We start from the raw sequence: 18,784 nt of genomic DNA on the forward strand, positions 1-18,784 counted from the left end.
GTGCATCTTATACAGTTATAGGGATCTCACTAACGTGTAATATATGTTATATACTGTGCATCTTATACATATATAGGGATCTCATCAACGTGTAATATATGTTATATACTGTGCATCTTATACAGAAATAATGATCTAACCAATGTGTAATATATGGTATATACTGTGCATCTTATACAGATATAGGGATCTCACCAACGTGTAATATATGGTATATACTGTGCATCTTATATATATATAGGGATCTCAGCATCGTGTAATATATGTTATATAATGAGGTGTCCTTGATGCTGGGATGCAGGCTTAAATGTTTTGATCAAAATATGAACTAACACCTCATGTTTTCATTTTGCTAGACACACACAGATATGCAGTGTAACGCATAAGCCCTGACAATTGTCTTTTTGTTTTATATACTGTGCATCTTATATAGATATAGGAATCTCACCAACGTGTCATTTATGTTATATACTGTGCATCCTATACAGATGTACGGATCTCACTAACAGATGTAGGGATCTCCCCCAGGCTCCCCTTCCACCATGACCCCTCTATCACTGTCAACAACACCTCCATCTCCTCTATCACCCAACTTCGCTGCCTCGGCGTTACCTTCGACTCCTCTCTCTCCTTTACCCCCCACATTCAATCCCTTGCCCAAGCCTGTCGCTTTCAACTTTGCAACATTGCCCACATCCGGCCTATTCTCTCTCAGGATGCCACCAAAACTATCATCCATGCTCTCATTATCTCACGCCTCGACTACTGCAACCTCCTCCTCACCGGCCTCACCCTCTCCCACCTCACCCCCCTCCGCTCCATTCTGAACGCGGCTGCCAGACCCATCTTCCTCTCTTGCCGCACCTCCTCCGCTTCCCCTCTCTGCCTTGCCCTACACTGGCTCCCCATCCCCTACAGAATTATCTTCAAACTCCTGACCACCACATACAAGGCACTCTCCCAGTCTACTGCCGCCTACATCTCCAACCTCCTCTCCATTCACACTCCTGCCCGCTCCCTGCGCTCGGCCAATGACCGTCGCCTCTCCTCCTCTCTGATTACCTCTTCCCACTCCAGAATCCAGGACTTCTCCCTGCACTGGATTGACCTTCCTCACTCCGTCCATCTCTCTCCCACTCTAAGCTCCTTCAAACGGGCACTAAAAACCCACTTGTTCCTCAAAGCCTACCATCCTTCCACCTAACCCATTCTCCCCTCCCTCCTCCCGTCCCCTCTTCTCTCCTTTACATCAACTGGCCCCTCTTGTACCTGAGTTTTGTTCACCCTCCCTTACAGGGCCGGACTGGGACTAAAAATCAGCCCTGGCATTTGAAGCATACAGTCCCACCTCTGTTGGTGCCGCTGCGCAGCGGCGGCTATGCCAAGGGCGTGGCCACATTATGTTGGAGGCGTGGTCAACATGGAGCATTGATATATACATTATAGTAAAACATTACATTTATCAGGCCCTCCCCATCCACATCACGCCACCCCCCACCCCAGAAACACATTACAACACCCTAGTCCACTGTACTTATCTATGCTTCTGACATCCATCAGGGTGGGAACTTCTTGTAAAGTGAGCAGTGAAGCTCTGAGTCTCACAAGAAGAATAAATCTCATGAGACTTAGAACTCCTCGGCTTGCTCTGCAGGCTGTGTCCTGTCCGGGGACTGGGAGCAGCTATCAAATTCCTCATGCTAACCATAGCTGGATTTAGGCTCAGGGGGCCCTAGGCACTTAAGACAGGGGGACTCCTATGATGTAATATGCTTATTAGACACATTTTCAACAAATACATAGGCAATACTGTTGAGCACTACTGTTAGGTACACACAGTTCTGCCTTCACAAGCAGTACAATGTGAAGCAGGACATACCTCCCAACTGTCCTTGTAGTCAGACCAAATCCTGACTAAGCGGGACAGTCAACCACCAAATTCAGGACAGTTGGCAGACTGTCCTGGTCTCTCCTACCTGTCTTGTCATTGTCACCACTTGTGGCTGCTGGTGTCTTTAGATCAGTTGCTGCTTGTCTGGATCCTGGAATGTTGGGGGCCCTATTTGGGAAAAAAAAATGGGTACATGAAAGTTAGAAAACTCCAAACAGCACCGATATTAACTCAATATAACACCCACATTATAAAATTAGGCCTCACTCCAGTCCCAACATTAAAATAATAGTATTCCCATTTAATAAATAAATCTATTTCCCTTCCTCCAAACAACCTCAGCAAGAAACTAAATAGCATTTATGTTTAATAAAAATAACCATTTCCCACAAACATCCCAGGCATTAAATAATTCATAATCACATTTCATAATTAGACCTCATTTTCCCCAAACAGCCCCACATTCACTTAATAGCACACATTATAGTCATATACTGTCCCCCACACACATTATAGTCATATACTGTCCCCCACACACATTAAAGTCATATACTGTCCCCCACACACATTGGCCATTTTTATTTTCCCCATCCTACAGCCATTGCCCCCCCTGCACACATATAATGCCCCTTTCCCCCCTGCACACATTTAATGCCCCTTTCCCCCTGCACATATATTCAATTTCTTCCCCCCCTGCACAAATATTTGATTTCTCTCCCCCCCTGCACATATATTTGATTCCCCCCCCCTGCACATATATTTTATTTCTCTCCCCCCCTGCACATATATTCAATTTCCCCCCCCCTGCACAAATATTTGATTTCTCTCCCCCCCCCTGCACAAATATTTGATTTCTCTCCCCCCCTGCACATATATTTGATTTCTCTCCCCCCCTCTGCACATATATTTGATTTCTCTCCCCCCCTGCACATATATTCAATTCCCCCCCCCCTGCACAAATATTTGATTTCTCGTCCCCCCCTGCACATATATTCGATTTCTCTCTCCCCCCACCCCCGCGCGGACATTTTTGATTTCCCTTCTCAATGAAAATAAAACAGACACTGACCTCAGCACTGACAACATCGCGCGGCCAGGAAACTGAAGAGCGGGACATGGCGCACAGAGCCGTCATGACGGCTACACACAGGAAAAATTTTGTTTTTAAATTTAATAGGGGGATCGCAGGGAGCGGGACCGGCCCACACTGCCATCGGCCCTTCTGGCATTTGCCAGAAGTGCCAGATGGCCAGTCCGGCCCTGCTCCCTTAGGATGTTGGCTCATTTGAGCAGGGCCCTCTTCCCTCCTGTGTCCTTACCTACTCTTCTGCTCCGTCTTTTCTGCATTAGCCTGCCTGGAGCTCCTGAATTGTTGGTATGTTTGTTTACTGCTCAGTAATATTTTACCCTGTACTGTCTATTGTCTGTGCATTGTACGGCGCTGCGGAACTCTTGTGGCGCCTAACAAATAAAGGATAATATTATTATTATTATTATTATTATTAATAATAATAATAATAATAACGTGTACTATATGTTATATACTGTGCATCCTATAAAGATATTGGGATCTCAGCAACTTGTAATATATGTTATATACTGTGCATCTGATAGAGATATAGGGATCTAATCAATGTGTACTATATGTTATATACTGTGCATCCTATACAGATATAGAGATCTCACCAACGTGTAATATATGTTTTATTCTGTGCATCTTATACAGATATAGGGAACTCACGGTGTAATATATGTTATATACTGTGCATCTTATACAGAAGTAGGGGTCTCATCAACGTGTAATATATGTTATGTACTGTGCATCCTATACAGAAATAGGGATCTCATCAACGTGTAATATATATTATATACTGTGCATCTTATACAGATATAGGGTTCTCACTAACGTGTACTATATATTATATACTGTGCATCTTATACAGATATAGGGATCTCACTAATGTGTAACATATGTTATATTCTGTGCATCTTATACAGATAGGGAACTCACAGTGGAATATATGTTATATACTGTGCATCCTATAAATATATTGGGATCTCAGCAACGTGTAATATATGTTATATACCTTGCTTCTGTCGAAGTCGTATAATTGGATGAACGAAAGTATATTGGTTAATATTGTTTTATCGTGCGATTGCACTCAGTATGCCACAAAACACGTCGCATAGTGATGTTAGGGAATAAATACTTAAAGTTATACTGACTGTAATGTGTAAAAAGGACTAGCTTAAATTGGTTTCTGGGCAGGAGAATCATCTGGAATGTTGACCCTCAGCCTTAGAGGGGGTTGTTTGAACTTGCCTATGACCTGTTTACACTGGACCCGCCTGAAGTCTGGACCTATAGAAGCAAGCCACGTCATCTGCATTGTTCTCTCTGTAACACTGAGTGTATATAATATAGCTGCACTCCCACTGGCTTCAGTCATTCTCTGACCACAGTATTCTGGAGTGAAATACTGTTCACTGGTACCTGTGGGAGCGCAGCTAGTGCAAGCAAACACAGCGGTATGTATTTATCTTTTGGTATTGGCTGTACTGTATTATAATCATGTATTGAACTGTTAAATTTTACATCTGCTAAAATAAATTACTTTGTGCATTGGAAACACAATACAATCGCTTGGGCAATGCTTATTTGAAAATGATAGAATTACTTTAATAATTTGGGGGCTCGAAGTTGGTGGTTACGCTACCGGATGATAAGCCACACATACGGATTTCGGTTCCTCAACAAAGGGTGGAAGACGCGTCACATACAGGAAAGAACGCAATGTGTTCAAAACCTGTTGTTCAGTCTGTGTTGTGAAACCAAATGTCCGCTGTTGCATAATCTAAAGGAGCGCTAACTTGAATCTAGGGACAAGAAAGAAAAATGTTTCTTTTTATTGTCGTTTTTGCATTTTAAAAGGTATTGCATTGCATAGTGTATGTGTACTTCTGGTATTATTGCCACGTGTTTAAACAATCATGTTCATAGTCTACTATATATGTATAGTATAATCACTTGTTAAAACCTCTGAAAAGATATTACCATTGTTTGGGAAATCTATTTTTTGTGCAGAAAACAAAAGGTTGTATGTGAATGGTATACATAAAGATAAGAGAAGAGTTTGTATACTGTTGAAAACAGACAAATAAGGAAAGAATTTGCATACTGTTTAAAAGAGACAGACAAAGAGGTGATTTATTGTTGAAAAGACAGGGATATCCGTTGCTGCTTGACGAGGTGGACTGGACGGCCGAGGTTGTGTTTGAAATAAGAACACTATTCTAGTAGTATGCGGTATTTTAAGTAGCATACGGTGGTGTGATTTTAAGTAGTATGTGGAATTTTGAGTAGCATACGGTGTTGTTTTAAGTAATATACAGTATTTTAAGTAGTATATGGTGTTTTAAGTAGTATGTGGTATTTTGAGCAGCATACAGTGTTGTTTTAAGTAATATACGGTATTTTAAGTAGTATATGGTGTGGTTTTAAGTAGTATGTGGTATTTTGAGTAACATACGGTGTATTGAAGAAGTACGTGATTTGAATAAGTAGTATACAAGGTATACGGTGAAAACAGGTCTCTAAACATATGTTAGAAATGGTTGATAAGGTTAAGGGCCGATTGGTTCTGCATGGTTTCTTATGTTTAAGAAATATGGTGCGTATGCAACGGCATATTGCGACAAGTGGGTCAAGATGACCAAGGATTGTGAGAGACCTTTTCTAAAGATCGGTAGTTTCAATTCAGAGGTGTTGAATAATGTTACAGATAAAGTACAGTTGATTAAACCAACAAAAGTGAGAAATAAACATAATGATTGTTTAAAATTGTGGCAAATGGAAGGCAACACGTGGCAGAGCAGCGAGTGCACAGCGGAAGTAGGCGTGGCGAAAAGCGCGTGCACAGCGGAAGTGAGCCTTGAGAAACGTGGAGAACTGAGCACATGTGCGCCCTTGCAGCCAAATGCGATTGAGGTGAGAAGTACAGCCAATACCAAAAATGTTAAGAATGTAACCAGTAACTTGTATCCTATAGTTTACGTTAAAGATAAGGTATCAAGGGAAGAAGGTGAACCCACCGTCATTTGGGCCACTGCCCATGTTGGTAACATGCAAGAGGCACCACCTGGACAAGGAAATGGAACAGTTCAAACAGCAGGGGCAGCGGCTGAAATTGGTGAGAATAATGTAGAGATTAATAGAAGGGAAGACATCCATTATACTGCAACAGCAATTCCAGCAACTAGTTCAGAATGTAGTGATTTAGTAGGTATACATCCTGTCTGCACAATAGCAGTTCCCAATGGGAAGGCGGACAGAGATGGCGTAGTTCCCATAAGAGATGTAGAAATGCATTGTCCATGGACTAGATCTGAACTGCGTGCAATTATGTCTGAGTTCCCAAATCCTAGGAAAGATCTAGCCAAGTGTCAGAGATTTGTTAGAGATTTAGGTTATGCACATGAGCCAACTAATAAAGATTGGCGAGTGGTGTTTAGGTCCTGTCTTCCTCCCGGTTCTGTTATACAAAAGTTTATTAAGGATTGTATGTTGGAGGAAGGGAAGTCCTTTACAGATGATGATAATCAGGAAAATATTAAACGCATAATCTCTCAGTTGGCCATATACTTTCCTGTGGTAGTGGACTGGAGTAAAATTTTCACTAGCAAACCACAGGATAGTGAAAATGCAGTGGACTATTTTTCTAGAGCTCTGATAGCGATGGCCAAATACACTGAGTTATCAGACATAAAGGATGATGTACACTACAGGGAGGTAGCTGTTTCAGTCTTAATGGATGGCCTCAGGGAAAGTTTGAAAACAAGGGTGCAAACTTCATTACCGAACTGGAGAGGGATCACTGTAGATGCTCTCAGGGAGTCAGTTGTAGAACATGATAGAAATATAAATAAACAGAAAGAGACACTAAGTGATAGGTTAATGATGGTGAGTATCCAAGCACTAGAGGGACTGCACACACTACCACAGTATAATAACACCTGGTTTAAGGAATAGAAACAACATGAGTTGAGGAAGTGTTTTAGATGCACTAAAACGGGACACCAAGCAAAGGACTGTACAATGACAAGAGCGGAAGCAAAGAGACTTGGGCCATCTAAGGGGGAATCACATAGACACCCACAGAGATGGCGCACACAAGTCTCAGAGGCTTCTCAACACTTGCCTGCACACCTCATAGTAGCCAATGCCTTGGAGGAGAACTATAGCCAACTCTAGAGTTCAGGTCAGACCTGTAGTCCTACAACCAGGCGGGGTAAATGTTAATCTGTGGTAAGTATCAGTGTGCAAATTTAGAAAGAAACTGATTTAAAAGTATATTTTGTTGTTAGTGCTTGTTTGTTTTATGTGTCATATGTTTGCTTTCCTGATCGCTGGCCGATGATAAAGAATGAAAATGTTTGTTTCGTTTGCTGTTTTAAGATAACTATCTTGTTTTTTCTTCTCACAGATAAGGGTAGACAAAAGGAATATAGACTTAGTGCTTAAGGGGGTGGGATAGAGAAATAGAAAAATTACTCTTGAAAGACAAATTAACAATGGATCATTGGAACACTCTTTGTTTTAGGCTGCAGTGACTCATGATAATTTGTTTGGTTGAGAATCATTATCTAAAAATGAAGTATGTACATACTTTGCTCCAAAATATCGTTTTATGTATCTTAGATAAGTATGAGTCACCAAGAGTTAATTGTTTTCATTTCTCTGTTATAAGTCAGGAAGTTCGTTGCAAAGGTATGTAGTTATGGTGATACCGAGTTCTTAATGAACAAAATGACTGACCACACTGGATTGCACGGTTGATGTAAGACCCCCTAGTCAAGTATGGGGAGGGGTCATAGTTTAGTGAATAACTAAGGGGATTAGTAGAATGAATAAAGCCATTTTCCCATAGTGTCCAATCCAGCTGTCATGTTAACTGTAAAAATCTCCCTTTCTGCATGTCTATTTGTTTTCAAACCTTTGTATTGAAATCTTTGTATTCCTATTATTCATTGCTTTCTTATTTCTCATTCTTTACATCTATGCTAGTATCTCTCTCTCTTCTCTTGTATAGAGATGCAAAAACACGTAGATACGGTCTCATTAATGGGGCTAAGACTTTTTTTGACATAAGAAGGACTCAGGGATATACACACTAGATTGACATGAGTTACAGAAACAGTTAGGGGTTTGTTTTATGTGTATAGAAGCTGCTAATTTAAGCAGAAAAGTTTTTTGTTGTGGAAATACGATTCATGTTTTATAGATTGCATATCTGTTTTGTTTTTTTGTGTTTTGTGCCTCCTGTACAAAAATGTGCCATTATATGTATGCACAAAGGGTGGTCTCAGGAGATTGCTGGAGGCTAGACATACAGATATGCATCTCTGTGTAGAACATTGGAGTAGGATTTTTGCCACAAGATACGACATAATGTGAAACCCTAGAAAATGTAGAATTTTCATATTTTCACTGTTAGACAGACATGTACAGGTTACTGTTATATTTGAAGAAAGTTTTATAGAGATAGATGCCTTTGCCCTTCTCACTTAGTCAAGTAGCTGAATGTGGGGTACTGAAAATGGCATGTGAGTTGGCAGAGGGAAAATCAATTGATATACATTGGTCTTCAGAATTTTTCTAGTCTAGGGGGCGACGTTGAGGTTACTGAAAAATCCTTTATAGCAATACCAGCACACGAGTAAGACACTACATAGAGGATTTTATACAGTGACACAGTTACCAACTGAAGTAGCTGCTAGTAAAATCCACGCTTACACACACACGACTATACATGGCTGTCACACCAGGGCGAACATAGCTGTCAAATACACAGCAGGGTTGTATGTGACAGCTAAAAAAATCTATGTTTTGTTTTGTTTTTTGTTGTATTGTTTTAAAATGTGAACACACACACCCACACATGTACATATTGTTTAATATATGAAGATTTGTGTTACCTGAAGAATAAACTGTCTGGAAGGTGAAGAGATGTGGTTAGGAGTCTGGCGGACCCTGGAGAGATGGACAAGGTAGAGCAGTAGCTCCCAGAGTGTATCTTCCAGACCTAGCGAAGACATCACTTGGTCTGGCTCAGCTGGGTACAGAAGGTACTTGCAAACTGGTAAGAGTATATTGGGGTGCACCTGACGTTTCTTCTCAAGCTAGTAGGACGGCAATGTCCTGTCTTGGTTGAGAGAATGTCAGGAAGATGATATCAATAGAGCCATCCCATATCCCTCCTGCAGATAGGTTTTTCTCCAGGTGAAACAAATCCATGTCATCCAATTACCACCTTGTAGGATCCTCAAGTATACACTGGTGTACCAATGAAATATATCTGGGTAAAGGTGTATTGAAATGTGTCTAATGTATTACTGTGTCATACTCAAAGCTATTGTTATTCAATGTGATAGCCCTAGAGTTATAATAGGTGATAGGGGTATTCATGTTATTGATAAATGTATAATGTATGAGTAGTGGTAACAAATTACATACTTTTTGATTAGCCACAAACCAGTGTGAACATAAAGTAACGGTACTAGGTAGAACGTATTGAATAGAATGAGAGTTGGAACTTGATTGAAGTGGCTGATAGCTTTAGCCACTAGTCCTCCCCACTATCAAGATCACTCCTGAGCTGCCTCCTAACCTGTTGACTTTTGAAATGTTTTGGACTTCTCTTTGTTATGAATCCCAGTGCATTCACGAAGAGTAACAGTAGTGTAAGGCAAAATGTCTTTATTCAGGTAAATATATTAACAAAGATAACTCAAATCCACAGATAACAGGTTCCAAAAGAGACTGTATAGTAAAATGGCAGGAACAAGTATAATAAGTTTTACCCCAGTCCAGAAGGCACAAGGCTGTCCAGGAAAGCAAACAGAGTCCAGGGATAAAGCAGTGATCAGACAAACAAATCCAAATAGCCAGGCAGAGATCAAGCAAATTAGCGAGGTCCAGAAGTCTGTCCAAAAGGTCAGGGCAACAGGCAAAATAGCGTGGTCCAAGGTACAGGCAAATGATTCAAGGTCGCAGGCAAGGTCCAAGGTACAGGCAGGGATCATACACAGAAGTTCAGTCCAGCAGGTATATATCAAATAGCACAGGAGCAGGTTAGCAGCAGCCAGGAACAAACGGATGAACTGCCCAGAGCACAGCTAGAGGCAGGTACTTAAAGCAGTGCAACAGGTGCAGTTCTAATTAGCATCAGACAATGAGATTAACTCCTTCAGGCATATTGCAGAGTTCAGGAGCAGGACAGCAGCACCTCTGATGGATTATAGGTACTGCTGCCAGATACAAAACAAAGGCAGTCATAAAATAACCCCCCCCTTTAAGGAGCGGATTCCAGACGCTCCATACATGCTCCCTTCAGGTTTTTCTCCTCTTCTTTTTCTTTTTATAAGATCTCCCTGGAGACACAATTGGGTTCTTCTCTAATGGAGTACAGAGAAGACCCAATTCTTCAGAAGCAGAAGAATTGGCAAGTTCGTCCACTAACTCTCTAGTATCCTCCACAAATTCACTTTCAGAGTCTGTGTCCCAGCCTAGAGTCGGGATAGGACGTTTTATTTTATCACCAGATGATGATATGCCCAAAAAGCCAGGTCACCAAGGTTGGTGTTTGTTGTGACTGAAGTGGCAAAGCAAGGGTTTTTCCGTTCTTGTTAACCTTCTCCCTAGATGACATAGACTGTCTGATGGAAGACACATTCATAGAGGTCTTATGGACAAGTGCAGGAACTGACGCACAGGCTGGAATGGGCACAGAAAAATCGTGATCAGATGACTTGACTGTGGATGGAGTGTACTTCTGACAAACAGCATTAACAAAGTCCATAGTATTATGAATAATGGGGTTTTGGAATTTAGTAATGATAAGGCCCAGGTTTGTGGCTCCCCTCTAAAACACATAATAATTGAACCCACTTGGTTCAATTGGTCAACAAAATAATCCGGACATTCTTGAAACTGTTTCATGGAAAGTTCGAGTACCGTAACAAACTGTTTGATGTCTCCATCAAAGAAGACTGGAGGAGGATCTGATGACTCAGAAGAGGCTTTTGGGCATTCAGGCTCAATTGCAGTCTCTGGAGAGTACCCAGCTTGTGCAGCAGTCTCTGGAGAGTCCTCAACTGGAACGGCAGAGCAGGAGTCCCCGACTGGGACGGCAAGTTGGGCACACTTGACAAGAAGCCCAGACTGGGCACAGCACTCTGACTGGATTGCACTGTGAGATGCCTCAGAGCAGACAGCACTGTGAGATGCCTCAGAGCAGACAGCACTGTGAGATGCCTCAGAGCAGACAGCACTGTGAGATGCCTCAGAGCAGACAGCACTGTGAGATGCCTCAGAGCAGACAGTACCAAGTGGTAACTCCGGCTGAACCGCATAGACAGGCAACTCGGTCTGGACCGCATGGACAGGCAACGCGGGCTGGACCGCATGGACAGGCAACGCGGGCTGGACCGCATGGACAGGCAACTCGGGCTGGACCGCATGGACAGGCAACTCGGGCAGGACCGCATGGACAGGCAACTCGGGCTGGACTGCATGGACAGGCAACTCGGGAGAGGACTGGAGGGACAGGGCCCCTCTGGAATGGGCTGGAGGGACAGGGCCCTCTCTGGAACGGGCTGGAGGGACAGGGCCCTCTCTGGAACGGGCTGGAGGGACAGGGCCCTCTCTGGAATGGGCTGGAGGGACAGGGCTCTCTCTGGAACGGGCTGGAGGGACAGGGCTCTCTCTGGAACGGGCTGGAGGGACAGGGCCCTCTCTGGAATGGGCTGGAGGGACAGGGCCCTCTCTGGAACGGGCTGGAGGGACAGGGCTCTCTCTGGAACGAGCTGGAGGGACAGGGCCCTCTCTGGAATGGGCTGGAGGGACAGGGCCCTCTCTGGAGCAGACTATAAGGGCAGCGCCCCCTCTGGAGCAGACTGTAAGGGCCACGCCCCCTCTGGAGCAGACTGTAAGGGCAGCTCCCCCTCTGGAGCTGAAGACCCGGGATTAGAGGCAGCGGCTGAAGACCCGGAAGTAGAGGCAGCGGCTGAAGACCCGGGAGTAGAGGCAGCGGCTGTAGACCCGGGAGTAGAGGCAGCATTTGAAGACCCGGGAGTAGAGGCAGCGGCTGAAGACCCGGGAGTAGAGGCAGCGGACTCAGGACCGGACACAGCGGACTCAGGACCGGACACAGCGGACTCAGGACCGGACACAGTGGACTCAGGACCGGACACAGCGGACTCAGGACCGGACACAGCGGACTCAGGACCGGCGGTAGCTGGAACTGGCATCACAGGACAGGCAGCAGCTGGAACTGACACCGCAGGACAGGCAGCAGCTGGAACTGGCACCGCAGGACAGGCGGCAACTGGAACTGGCAGATTAGGCTGAAGTAAAGCAACAGGAGGTGACGTGCAGAAAAATCCAGGGTCTGGAGAGGAGCACATTGAAGGCTGCTCCATACGATGTTGTGGTCTGCGGAGCGGACAGCTTTGTAAGAAATGTTCGCCACTGGTGCAGTAGAGGCATAGTTTACCAATCCTTCTGCGCCATCGTTCCTCCTCAGTGAGAGGGGGACGCAGGTAGCTTGGTCGTTTAGAATCCCTAATGGTAGGGACCGCTGGCATTACCATAGATGCAGCACCAATGTCAGAAAAAGTTCTTGGAGGATTCTCTGCAGTCTGCATGCTTTCATTAGAGGAGTTTGTTGCTTTAAAATCAGAAATAGTGTTGAAAATACTTAACACAGCAGCAGGAAGGGTTTTAAGCAGTTCTTGGAGTAAAGTGGAAACCTGTATGATTTGGTAACGGAGCTGAACAATGTCCATTTGCAGCATTTGTAATTGTGGATTTACTGACATGTCTAATAGCCAAACACAGAGTTCAATGCAAAAACACTAGGAATTCCAGGACTAAGGCAGAAGGCGTGCAATCAGCAGGCCCAGATTGTATGGCAGTTCATCATGTTATGAATCCCAGTGCATTCACGAAGAGCAACAGTAGTGTAAGGCAAAGTGTCTTTATTCAGGTAAATATATTAACAAAGATAACTCAAATCCACAGATAACAGGTTCCAAAAGAGACAGTATAGTAAAATGGCAGGAACAAGTATTATAAGTTTTACCCCAGTCCAGAAGGCAGAAGGCTGACCAGGAAAGCAGACAGAGTCCAGGGATAAAGCAGTGATCAGACAAACAAATCCAAATAGCCAGGCAGAGATCAAGCAAATTAGCGAGGTCCAGAAGTCTGTCCAAAAGGTCAGGGCAACAGGCAAAATAGCGTGGTCCAAGGTACAGGCAAATGATTCGAGGTCTCAGGCAAGCAGGCAAGGTCCAAGGTACAGGCAGGGGTCATACACAGAAGTTCAGTCCAGCAGGTATATAACAAATAGCACAGGAGCAGGTTAGCAGCAACCAGGAACAAACGGATGAACTGCCCAGAGCACAGCTAGAGGCAGGTACTTAAAGCAGTGCAACAGGTGCAGTTCTAATTAGCATCAGACAAGGAGATTAACTCCTTCAGGCATATTGCAGAATTCAGGAGCAGGACAGCAGCACCTCTGATGGATTATAGGTACTGCTGCCAGATTCAAAACAAAGGCAGTCATAACACTCTTGTGATAGGTTTGTAACTGAGAGACTACTCTAGACCTTGAGAGGAGAGGTAAATAGTGAGTTAGTAACCAAGAACATTTAAAACCCTGTCTCCTGAAAATTTACACTAACGTTGGACCGGGAGAGTAAGTTGTGGAACAGTAATTTTCAAGGCTCAGGTTATTTGACAGACAGGTACCAAGTGTAAGCTACCAGCATCACGACTTCAAGAGTAGCAGAGACACTGGTACCCATTTCACCCACTGCAGAGGAGCCAACACTCAGAGAAGAGTCCAAGTGCACTCATGAATCTGTTCTGGAAGGTCTCGAATGAAGTTAGTAGCACCTGAGCCAAAGGCTAAGACAGTTGTCCAGCATGAAGTTGTAGTTTTCCTGTTCTGTGTTTCTCTCATCCCATTCTCTTTTCAGGACGGCCAATTATTTTAATTGTTGACAGATGACAGAGGCTGGTTCAGGTAATGATATTGAGGAGTTGGGGATGAAGGAGAAGTTAGTAGCACAATCGGTCCAGCCAATTACTCTATTCAATTCAGGGTTAAAAGAAAAATTTGGAAACCTTGGAGCTTGGAGAAAGTGCAAGGGGCTATTGTCTGAGTAGCATTGCGTCCGTAAGTATGTTGACCCCATAGTTGAAGAGAGGTACATCCAACGATGCCAGTCCAGTAATATTCAGACTTGAGCAGGCATCCTTGAGAATGATTATCATTCTTGGGTGGGTAAGGTTTTAGACCAAACTAAGTGCTGGGTGTGCTCTCACGTGCCTCAGTGATTATATGAAGTAGGATTAGTTCTCTTTCCACTAAATATTCTTGAGGTACCCGAATTGTGGGTGGGAGGTGACTAGTTCCTTAGTCTGGAGTCTCCCAATATTTTGCAAGCCGACCACTGTTTCACGTACAATGAAACCTGAGTATTGGGAGACTGGGAGGAACGAACAGACAATAGCCCGCCCACAAGTGTTAATGAAAAGAACTGATGACATTATCGGAATGTATATACTAACGTAAGCTGAAGGAGATTGTATATGACATTATTGATAGACATAGGATGATGTTATTGATCTAAATGTTGTCTGAGCTAAAAGACATGCTGTGGACAAATTAACCTGTTAGACATGAAGAACTGTAGTAGAGTATTCTGTATAACTGATACATGTTCTATTGTACTCTGTACCCCTCCAAATAATGTATTACATGTTTTACTGCACCCTTGAAGGGCATTCAAAAGGTTATCTCCAAGTTCCAGAGATGTACGGTCTATAGTAAAAGAAAGAAACTGTTTTGAGGATTAAGACTCTCTCTTATGATAAATTGTTTAGATCTACAGACAGTGTGGTCATACACCAAGGGGGGGGGGGGGCTTACATTGCAATGAAACGTGGTACTGAGATCCTGCATATAACATCTTTAAGGTGATAGTTTATTATACTATCAAAGGGTGGGGAACTCACGGTGGTTATATACTGTGCATCCTATAAATATGTTGGGATCTCAGCAACGTGTAATATATGTTATATACCTTGCTTCTGTCGAAGTCGTATAATTGGATGAACGAAAGTATATTGTTTAATATTGTTTTATCGTGCGATTGCACTCAGTATGCCACATAACACGTTGCATGGTGCGATAAAATGCGCACGCTCGCACAGGCACTCTAACATTTCGTTATACATATATATTTCATATTTATATTTATTCCAATCCACAGGGATTTATGAGCAGCTAGTATTTCGTTTATTATTAGTTTATATATTATGATTATATGTACACTTTAGTGTTATTTAAGGTTCGGGTTATAGGAAATGTGTCATGTCTGGTATCATTTTAATCCCCTATTCATCAGCAGTTGTCCGGTTCTTTCGCCGAAGAGATCGCACATTGCATACTCTAGTTAGTGATGTTAGGAAATAAATACTTAAAGTTATACTGACTGTAATGTGTAAATAGACTAGCTTAAACTGGTTTCTGGGCAGGAGAATCATCTGGAATGTTGACCCTCAGCCTTAGAGGGGGTTGTTTGAACTAGCCTATGACCTGTTTACACTGGACCCACCTGAAGTCTGGACCTATAGAAGCAAGCCACGTCATCTGCATTGTTCTCTCTGTAACACTGAGTGTATACAATATAGCTGCACTCCCACTGGCTTCAGTCATTCTCTGACCACAGTATTCTGGAGTGAAATACTGTTCACTGGTACCCATGGGAGCGCAGCGAACGCAGCGGTATGTATTTATATTTTGGTATTGGCTGTACTGTATTATAATCATGTATTGAACTGTTAAATTTTACATCTGCTAAAATAAATTACATCTGCTAAAATAAAATGTGCGTTGGAAACACAATACAATCGCTTGGGCAATGCTTATTTGAAAATGATAGAATTACTTTAATACTTCCTATACAGATATAGGAATCTCACCAACGTGTAATATATGTTATATACTGTGCATCCTATACAGATATAGGGATCTCACCAAAGTGTAATATATGTTATATACTGTGCATCCTATACAGATATAATGATCTAACCAACGTGTAATATATGGTATATACTGTGCATCCTATACAGATGTAGGGATCTCACCAAAGTGTAATATATGTTATATTCTGTGCATCCTATACAGATATAATGATCTAACCAACGTGTAATATATGGTATATACTGTGCATCCTATACAGATGTAGGGATCTCACCAAAGTGTAATATATGTTATATTCTGTGCATCCTATACAGATATAATGATCTAACCAACGTGTAATATATGGTATATACTGTGCATCCTATACAGATGTAGGGCTCTCACCAACGTGTAATATATGTTATATAATGAGGTGCCCTTGATGCTGGGATGCAGGCTTAATTGTTTTGATCAAAATATGAACTAACATCTCGGGGTAAATGTATCATACTCCGGTTTTTTCATCTCGCAGGAGATCTGCGTCTTCACAGCTAAAATTTAAAGGGGTCTTCCGCGAGCTGAAAAAACCGGGGTATGATACATTTACCCCCTCATGTTTTCATTTTGCTAGACACACAGAGATATGCAGTGTAACGCATAAGCACTGACAATTGCCTTTTTGTTTTATATGCTGTGCATCTTATATAGATATAGGGATCTCACTAATGTGTAATATATGTTATATACTGTGCATCCTATACAGATATAATGATCTCACCAACATGTAATAAATGTTATATACTGTGCATCTTATACAAATAGGGAACTCACGGTGTAATATATGTTATATACTGTTCATCCTATACAGTTATAGGAATCTCACCATAGTGTAATATATGTTATATACTGTGCATCCTATACAGATATAATGATCTAACCAACGTGTAATATATGTCATATACTGTGCATCTTATACAGATATAGGGATCTAACTAACATGTAATATATGGTATATACTGTGCATCCTATACAGATATAGGGATCTCACCATGTAATATATGTTATATACTGTGCATCTTATACAGATATAGCGAACTTCCAAACATGTAACAATCACTGGAGAAGCCTATTTAACAAATTTTAGAGATACATGCTATCTTACAAAATTAAACATATAGGGCCTGATTCATTAAGGATCTTAAATGAAGAGGTATCTTATTTCAGTCTTCTGGACAAAACCATGTTACACTGCAAGGGGTGCAAACTAGTTTTCTATTTTGCACATAAGTTAAATACTGACTGTTTTTTTATGTAGCACACAAATACTTGATAGCTTATTTGTACACTGAAATTTAAAGTTGATATTTGTGTGCTACATGAAAAAACAGTCAGTATTTAACTTATGTGCAAAATACTACACCTCCTCCCTTGGTGTCCTCATCCGCTCCTTTGGCCTCCAGTACCACCAATGTGATGAAATTTATCTTTCATCCCCTGACCTCTCCCCTTCCCTTCTGTCTCGTGTCTCCTCCTGTCTCTCAGCCATCTCATCTTGGATGTCCCAACACTTCCTTAAACTCAATATTTCCAAGACCGAGCTTATAGTCTTCCTCCCTGCCAGGACTCTCCCACCTCCCCCCCCTCTCTATTTCTGTTAATAACACCAACCTTGTTTCTGTCCCCCAAGTCCGATGCCTTGGGGTCATCCTTGATTCCTCCCTCTTATTCAAGCCTCACATTCTGTCCCTCTCAAAATCCTGCTACTTCCACCTTCGGAATATATCTAAGATACGTCCCTTTCTCACCATGGAAGCCACGAAAACCTTTGTTCACTCGCTTGTTATCTCTCGCCTTGAATACTGTAACCTTCTTCTCTCTGGCCTACCTGATTCTTGCCTTGACCCTCTTAAGTCTATCCTCAATGCTGCTGCCCGCCTCATTTTTCTCTCCCGCCGCTCTGTGTCTACAGTCTCCCTTCAACAGTCACTACATTGGCTTCCCATATCCTACAGAATTAAATTTAAACTCCTCACCCTCACCTTTAAAGCTCTTAGTCAATCTTCCCCTCCCTACATCTCCAATCTCATCTCTACCTACACTCTTACCCGCCCCCTCCACTCTGCCTGTGACCGCCGCCTCACTACTTCACTGATCACCTCCTCTCACTCTCGTCTTCAGGACTTTGCCCGGGCTGCTCCCCTGCTGTGGAACGATCTTCCACCTTCCATCAGTTTAGCATCTACTCTCAAAGGCTTCAAGTGTGCCCTTAAGACTCATTTCTTTATTCAAGTCTATCAGTCCTCCTAACTTTCTTGTCCTGGCTCTCTCCCATAGTTAGTACCACCCTTTATGTGTCTCCCCCTTCCCTTTAGGATGTAAGCTCTCAGGAGCAGGGCCCTCTTTCCTTGTGTGCTCCTTCTACTGTTCCTTCACCCCCTGTACCTCTTGGCTGCCTCGCTAGCCCAGTTTTCTCTGTCTTCTTAAGCTTTGGCCTTCTCGCTGATTTCTACCATCCCTTTTACTATCTGTCCCAGATATAATCTGATTTGCTTTACCCTGTCACCTGTGTTTATATACATTTTTGTATCATGTTGTGTCTTGGTTCTGTTTTTTGTATATGTAATGTACGGCGCTGCGGACCCTTTGTGGCGCCTTATAAGTCAAAGATAATAATAATAATAATAATAATAATAATAATAATAATAATAATAATAGCGGCCTCCTGTGTTACACAATTGGTATTTAATGACAGTAATTAGTGACCTGGCCGTGCCACCACCAGCTGTAATTAATGACAGCATTACCACATCTGGTCCTTATTTACACCGTCTGATGGGGCCTATTTGGGCGCATTGGGGCATGG

The sequence above is a fragment of the Mixophyes fleayi genome, chromosome 1 (assembly GCF_038048845.1).
Source record: "Mixophyes fleayi isolate aMixFle1 chromosome 1, aMixFle1.hap1, whole genome shotgun sequence".
In the NCBI taxonomy this organism is placed as follows: domain Eukaryota; kingdom Metazoa; phylum Chordata; class Amphibia; order Anura; family Limnodynastidae; genus Mixophyes; species Mixophyes fleayi.